The following is an 8,323-nucleotide window of genomic DNA, read 5'->3' on the forward strand; positions in this document are numbered from 1 at the left end:
TATTTAAAATACAGTAATAAATAACAAATCAAAATAATAACCAAACAAAACTATCCATTTATAACATTGACAAAGGGAAGCCTTGCATGAAACTTCAATAGGTTCCTAAAAGACAAAATACAGGTGATCTTATGATAAATGTCAGATGTGAGAGAATGGACCAGAGAAGAGGCCTAGCTATGACTAATGGCAAGATGACTCCAGGTTGTGGTTCATATAGGACAGTGATGGCTAACTTTTTTGCTGTTGCGTGCCAAAAGCAGGGGGAGTACGTGGGGGTTGCATGCGTGTGTGCCAACACCCATAATTCAATGCCCCTCTGTGGCCTGGCCCCCCGCATGCAACCCCCCCCCCTTTTTGGTACGCAATGGCAAAAAGGTTACCAGTGGGCCTGGTAGGCTTGTTTTTCACCGTCCCCAGGCTCCAGAGGCTTTCTTGGAGCCTGGGGAGGGCGAAAACGGCCTTTCCCACCCCACCCCGGAGGCAACAAATGACCCGTTTCCTGACTTTCAGTGGGCCTGGAAGGCCCAAAAATCAGCTGGCTGGCACGTGCATGGGCACTGGAGGTGAGCTAGGGCACCGCTCACATGCCCACAGATATGGCTCTGCATGTCACAGATTCGCCATCATGGATATAGTAGGTCTTCCTCTGATATTTTAGCAGTTGTTCAGAACTACAGGTCACAAAGCAGCCTGTGAGGATTCCTGCTCCCCTGTTGTCTTGTGAAACCATAATTGATTTGCATAATATGAATATTTGATACACCTTAGAAAAACTATGATTTAGTGTGATCTGTGAATCATATATATAAAGAGTTAATGTAGACATCAGATTGGAATGTAATGAGATTAGTTTGCATTTAGTAGGTATTATGATTAATACATCTCAGTTAATGACTTAATGTATGAGCAAGCAATGCCTGGATTATTCAATAAACCATAATATTAAAAAAAACATGGCTTAGTGTGATATGAAGTCAGCCATTCTTTATTACATTGGAGCAAAAGGTATTTTGATAACTTGTAGGTGCAACCTGTTCTGGATACAACATAATCTCCCAACAAGTGGAAATTGTAAAAGAGAAAATATACAATTTTCTTGTTTGGTTTTTAGAACAAGACAGGACCATTTCTGTAATAAAGGCCAATATAGTTCTTACTTACTATAGCACCTTGATAAAAATATAAATAGCCATCTAACAGCTGCTGAAATTCCAAGCCTGCTTATCCACTTTCCTATTGTTGCCAAGAGGACTCCATACATGGATATGTGTTCCTGGATGTGTAATCTTCAAGAATCCACCTTGTCTCTAGGGAGAAGGCTTTACTTCTTTTTTAATCTACAATGCTACAAATTTCTTTCTACTAATAAATACGGCCTGTTCATCTGAGAGGATGGGTCCATTGTTGAACGGGAAAAGTGATCATCAACATGCATAAGATTATAGTGCCTCATCTACATCATACTTAATTCTGCTGAAATTAGTATCATTTTGTTTTGTTTAAATAAACACATGTGGCATAGCATGCATACTCAGAAATCACAGATAAATAAGCATTAAAAACAAGTTGCATTGCTACTTCTGTAATATTAGGATTACATCTCAGAGAATATTTTGTCTGTTATATTGTGGTCTACATGAACAAGCAGCATCTTCCATTCACATGCATACACACTTATATATTTTACACACACACACCACTAAGATGGACAGAGAAATAAATGAATCTTTTTATCAATATAGCATCTAAACAGCAGATTCACATTTTACACTTAAAAAAAACAGGAAGAAGAGGACATTAACAAGTCATTTCCTTGTATACTGTCTCTGGTTTATTATTTACATAGTCTGAAAAATACATATTAAAAACCATTTCAAAAATGCACAATAATTAAAAGAAATTTGCAAAAAGGCGATGTAATTATGTAACATCATACAACAGCAAAAACATAATAGTTCGGAACATTTATATTACAATAGAGCTTTCTCTTGAATCACAGTTTGGCTCATCACAGGGACATGCAACACTCTCGAGAGGTAATTTTGTATTTCATTATAAGAACACTGACTTTAAATCTGTGATGAATGATTAAATCTCCATTTAATTTCCACTGACATATCCCTATTTTTATAATAAAGCTTAGCTAACTAATGTTAGAAAACAATCAACATCAATAATCTCTTTTCAAAAAACATCATTATTCTTGAACTACCTTTTAAGCATACTTATAAGAAATTCTAGAATGCTAGCTATTCTAGCCTCCCAGAGAAAACCTGCGGATATTTTATATTATAACAAATTCATTATACTAAAAACAAAAAAACGTAAACTGAAGTCAGTTTCATCAGGTGGATGGAAGTAAAAACATATGAATTAATGAGGTTTATCTCTAAGTTATACCTATTTCCTATTCAGCTTCCAGAGTTAATGTGGTAGTTCATCCTACTTGTAAATATATCTTAGCTTTCTATATTTGGTATGCCTTTTCTTTCTTTTATTGGTCTATTATTACCCTGTTTCCCCCAGAATAAGACATCCCCTGATAATAAGCCCAATTGGGCTTTTGAGTGCATGGCAATAAGGCCAAGCGCTTATTTCAGGGTTCAAAAAAACCCTATAAGACAGGGTCTTATTTTTGGGGAAACACAGTATCTTCTGATTCTGGTGTTAAAGCAAAAGGAAGAATACTTGTGGTCTTCTTTGTATCATGCTCCTTTGTTTTTTCATGATATTTTGAGCATTTCTGTATTGTCACAATTCCATCCTCCAGTCCTTCAAATTCAGAATGGTGGTTGTGTGGTTAAGGCATCAGGCTTGAAACCTGGAGATTGTGGGTTCTAGTCTCTACGCACACGTGCACTATTGTGGCTCCAGCCCGGGCCTGGCCCCCTGCCAGAGAGTGACTCAGAGAGTGAGGGGGAAGGGCCATCAGGGCTTCCTTCTGCAGGGCGGGCTTCCCTAGCTCAGCTCCAGGAGCCAGAGGCAGGCCAGGTGGAACAGGTGACGAGGCCTCTGTCTCCTGTATCTCCCCTCGCCCAGGAAATGCTTCCAGACCCAGCTGAGGACAATCAGTCCTGGTTAGATCCCAGGTTTCGTAGACAAGAGAGGCGGGAACAACAGAAGCAGGGGTGGGGCAGGCCTAGAAAGTGCTGAGTCATGGAGCCACACCCCACGGGGTATAAAAGCAGGAGGGGCTGTTATACTGCTTTGTAATGAACAAATCAAACTGCCTAGAGAGAATTTGAGCTGAAGTGCTGTTTATGCCTGACTTCCTGGTTGACACGCTGGCATCAAGAAAGATAACAGAAAAACCTTGGCAGACACTCGCTGGGTTGCGGCCAGAGCTGATAGCTGCCGTGGACTCAATTGCCGGCTAATTGAATCATTTCTTATGCCTCCCGGACTGAGCTGGGGGGGACAGAACATGCATGTACGTACACATACTCCTTCAAAAGTACTTTGAAGCAAACACAAAAATGCTTAGAGCCAGGTCAACTCCTTTTGTGTAATTGACATTATTACTGTTTTTCCAGATATGGAAAGCACAAAAGAGAAACTTAATAACTAGTGATTATTTTTAGTTCCTGTTGTATACATCTATATGGTCATGTGTTAAAAGTTTGAGCAGTTGCTCGGATGCAATGTTGCTAAATCATATTTCCTCTTAAAAGTTCTGTGTGAAAATAACAAGTTAAAAACCAAAGATATCGCACTCTCTCGCTCTCTCTCCATTAATAAAGCATGAAAAATGTATAATATAAAACAATCCTGCCCTTAAAAGCCAGGCCGCATGATTTCTCTAAACGAGGTGTGGGAAGAAATTTCGGGTCAGGATTCATGGCAAACTAGATGTCTCCAAAGGAGTGGAGACAGCCTTGCAGTGAGATCAGTAAACAGAAGGTGTTTTCTGGTTGGTCAAGCCTCTCCAGATAAAAGAGAGTCTGTGACATCACCCATTTGCACTCCAGACAGTTGTTCCTCATAAGCAAGCAGCAGAAACTAGGATTTTTGCAATCAGCTCCTTAGTGGAGTTGCTAGAGCCAAGGGGTGAAATCTAAAAATTTTCCCCACCGGTTCTGTGGGCGTGTCTTAACTGGTGGGTGTGGCTTGGTGGTCAGATGACCGGTGGGCGTGGCCAATAACAATAAATAATAAAAATAATAAGGTATACAAAACAATAAGAGGTACCAAAAACCAATTCACACTTTACACACACACAATACAACACAACTGACTCACACACAATGTAAAAGTAGCTGCACTTCACCTAAAATGGCCCCTGCAACAAGCAAGAACCTCACACTTTCCCACTTTACGCACACACAACACAACTGACACACACACACACCACATACAGCTTTGTGAGATTTTGTGTGTTTGTGTAGTTAGAGTGAAACACGACTGAAACACACCAAATCTCAGAAAGCTGCACAAATATTTTATTTTATTATTTTTATTTATTTTTTTAGATCAGGGTCTCCAATCTTAGTAACTTAGCTTGTGGACTTCAACTCCCAGAGTTCCTCATTCAGCAAAGCAGGAAGTCAAAGCAAGCTTTTTTTTTTCTTCAGTAGCTGAAGAAAAGCATGCTGTTGCAGCAAAAGGAGCAGTAATTATAGGTAAGTGAGGAGGGGGAATTGGCTGGGCATGGGTGGGGGCTCTTGTAAGTGGGGGCTGTTAAAAAGTGAATTTAAAAGCCTGTGAGGAGCAGGAAACGCCTCTGGGATCACCAGAGGAGGCTTTTAAAACCTCTTTTTTTTTCCCCCTTCGGCTGAAGAGGGTTTTTAAAAAAAACTTTTAAAGGGTTTTGATGATCAGCCCTGCGATCATCAGAGGGTTTTTTTAACTTTTAAAGGCATGTTTCAGCTGAAGAAAAACTGCTTTTAAAAGTAAAAACAAAAACCTCTGCTGATGGTGCGGCTCAGCAGAGGCAGGGGCGCGGGGCCAGGGATTTTTGCTACCGGTCCGCCGAACCAGCAGCTGCCATCGCTACCTAATCGGGCGAGCCGGTGTGAACCGGGAGCATTTCACCCCTGCATTCCCACCAGGCTGGCTACCGCGACACAGTGTTATGGACTCAAAGTTCAACCCAGCCTAATTTCTTAATCACTTTTGGAAATTGCTTAATTGCTTTTTAACTACTAAGAACCTTCCAATCTCCAAGTCTGATAATAGATTTTGGGTGAATTGAGTTTAATCCTTAAACTATTAGAAGAGTTAGAAGTTTAAAGACTCAAAACAAAACCCCTCTCTTTTGGAATAAACAGCAAAAGGGTGATTAGAACATTAATTCTGGAAAGTTATAAAGGGTGGATGGATGGATTTGAATAAGATTTTAACATTAACTATAAGAATCTTTCCCATGGGAAAATGCTGTTGTTTTCAATTCCTAAAATAACACATGATAGGATAGGATTTAAAATGTTTGACACTAGAGGGAACCCAAGGGGCTAAAGATTACAACTAAAGATTAAATTTGACTCACTCACACAAAATAGAGTAAAATACTTTAACATTGGATATATCAGAGAATGTTTTTGAACCATGCACTCAGAAGCTAATTTTAAGAGTGACTGCTTTTACAGATAGGTTATGTTTAAAAGGTGTCATGGAACACATTTTACCAGACAAGACTAAGACTAATTTGAAAAGGGATTTAAAAATGGCAAGCTATGAAAATGATATTAGCAAAAGATGCTACACTGGATTTACAAATAAAATAGCTGTTGTCTTAATAGTTAAAAGGGATGTACAAATGGCAGACCAAAAGAATGACTTGGATAACTTTCATACATTAGATCTACAAAAGAGACTTATTAAAGTTCTGAAGGGTTTTGTGAGAAGGGACAAAAATAATTGAAATGAAAACATTATTTGAAGGGCATATTCTTGAAAGTTTGTGTCAGAGTTTTGTGGCCACCTTTCTTTTAGGGGAGTATACCTTGTAGGGAAGCAAGCAATTTCATTTGAGGAAATTGTTATTTTCTTATGGTACTCTTCAAGGACATTCCTCCCAGAGAGAAAAATGACATCATTTAGTTGTGTGTGCATGAAATATATATGTGTGTGTGTGTGTGTTTTCTGAGGTTTTTGCGGGTGTTTGTATGTAGGTCTTTGGTTATTCGGGTTTTCTCCCGTGTAAAATTGGAAGTGTCTTGGTGGCGTTTCGACGAAGTCTCATTTGTCATCTTCAGGCTTCAGCTTCGTGCTCCCAGAAGAGCAAAGACATACATATATATATATATAAAGTATATATATAAAGTATCACAAAATAATACAAACAGCAAAATAGGACTAATAAAGGAGAATATTTCTAGCTCAGAGTTGACATGAGGGGTCTTTGGAACACTGATGATGTTACCTAGTTTGGGTAATAAAATATCTCCAAGAGAACAAGCAAACTCAGAGAGCACCAAGGACCCCTCAGCAAAATAGCATGTGATAAATCAGCAGAATGTTGTAGTAGTACCTGCAAATCCCACAACCAGAATCAGTATTGTTAAATATTTGCCGATGACCTGTGGGCTCATCACCTTATCTCCCTTTGCTTGAGAAAAGCAAAGACCAATTCAGCAGCAAGGTAGAAAGACCCTTACACAAGAGATCTGTATGTACCTCTAAGACACGGGTCTTAACTCGCAGCCCACAGGACAGATGTGTCATGCACTGGCCACGCCCACCCTCATTTTAGTGAAGGGGAAGTTGTGATACGTCACGTGACGACAATGTATCATCATGAGTTTGACACCCCTGCTCTGTCATTCAGAATTTATCAGGAGCATCTGTATAATTAGAAACTTTTATGAAAGTTTTGCAGTGCCTTTTTTACCTGTCTGGCAATGTCACAATGCACATACAAAATGGGTGTAGCTTTTCATAATAGCGTACACAAGTAGAAGTGGAGATAAAGGAAATTGTTTTTTTAAGGCAGAAGTTCTAAAATGCAAGTCATCCTTTAGTTGTGTGTGCATGAAATATATATGTGTGTGTGTGTGTGTGTGTGTGTGTGTGTGTGTGTGTGTGTGTGTGTGTGTGTGTGTGTGTGTGTGTGTGTGTGTGTGTGTGTGTGTGTGTGTGTGTGTGTGTGTGTGTGTGTGTGTGTGTGTGTGTGTGTGTGTGTGTGTGTGTGTGTGTGTGTGTGTGTGTGTGTGTGTGTGTGTGTGTGTGTGTGTGTGTGTGTGTGTGTGTGTGTGTGTGTGTGTGTGTGTGTGTGTGTGTGTGTGTGTGTGTGTGTGTGTGTGTGTGTGTGTGTGTGTGTGTGTGTGTGTGTGTGTGTGTGTGTGTGTGTGTGTGTGTGTGTGTGTGTGTGTGTGTGTGTGTGTGTGTGTGTGTGTGTGTGTGTGTGTGTGTGTGTGTGTGTGTGTGTGTGTGTGTGTGTGTGTGTGTGTGTGTGTGTGTGTGTGTGTGTGTGTGTGTGTGTGTGTGTGTGTGTGTGTGTGTGTGTGTGTGTGTGTGTGTGTGTGTGTGTGTGTGTGTGTGTGTGTGTGTGTGTGTGTGTGTGTGTGTGTGTGTGTGTGTGTGTGTGTGTGTGTGTGTGTGTGTGTGTGTGTGTGTGTGTGTGTGTGTGTGTGTGTGTGTGTGTGTGTGTGTGTGTGTGTGTGTGTGTGTGTGTGTGTGTGTGTGTGTGTGTGTGTGTGTGTGTGTGTGTGTGTGTGTGTGTGTGTGTGTGTGTGTGTGTGTGTGTGTGTGTGTGTGTGTGTGTGTGTGTGTGTGTGTGTGTGTGTGTGTGTGTGTGTGTGTGTGTGTGTGTGTGTGTGTGTGTGTGTGTGTGTGTGTGTGTGTGTGTGTGTGTGTGTGTGTGTGTGTGTGTGTGTGTGTGTGTGTGTGTGTGTGTGTGTGTGTGTGTGTGTGTGTGTGTGTGTGTGTGTGTGTGTGTGTGTGTGTGTGTGTGTGTGTGTGTGTGTGTGTGTGTGTGTGTGTGTGTGTGTGTGTGTGTGTGTGTGTGTGTGTGTGTGTGTGTGTGTGTGTGTGTGTGTGTGTGTGTGTGTGTGTGTGTGTGTGTGTGTGTGTGTGTGTGTGTGTGTGTGTGTGTGTGTGTGTGTGTGTGTGTGTGTGTGTGTGTGTGTGTGTGTGTGTGTGTGTGTGTGTGTGTGTGTGTGTGTGTGTGTGTGTGTGTGTGTGTGTGTGTGTGTGTGTGTGTGTGTGTGTGTGTGTGTGTGTGTGTGTGTGTGTGTGTGTGTGTGTGTGTGTGTGTGTGTGTGTGTGTGTGTGTGTGTGTGTGTGTGTGTGTGTGTGTGTGTGTGTGTGTGTGTGTGTGTGTGTGTGTGTGTGTGTGTGTGTGTGTGTGTGTGTGTGTGTGTGTGTGTGTGTGTGTGTGTGT

The sequence above is a fragment of the Ahaetulla prasina genome, chromosome 2 (assembly GCF_028640845.1).
Source record: "Ahaetulla prasina isolate Xishuangbanna chromosome 2, ASM2864084v1, whole genome shotgun sequence".
NCBI classification, from domain to species: Eukaryota; Metazoa; Chordata; class Lepidosauria; order Squamata; family Colubridae; genus Ahaetulla; species Ahaetulla prasina.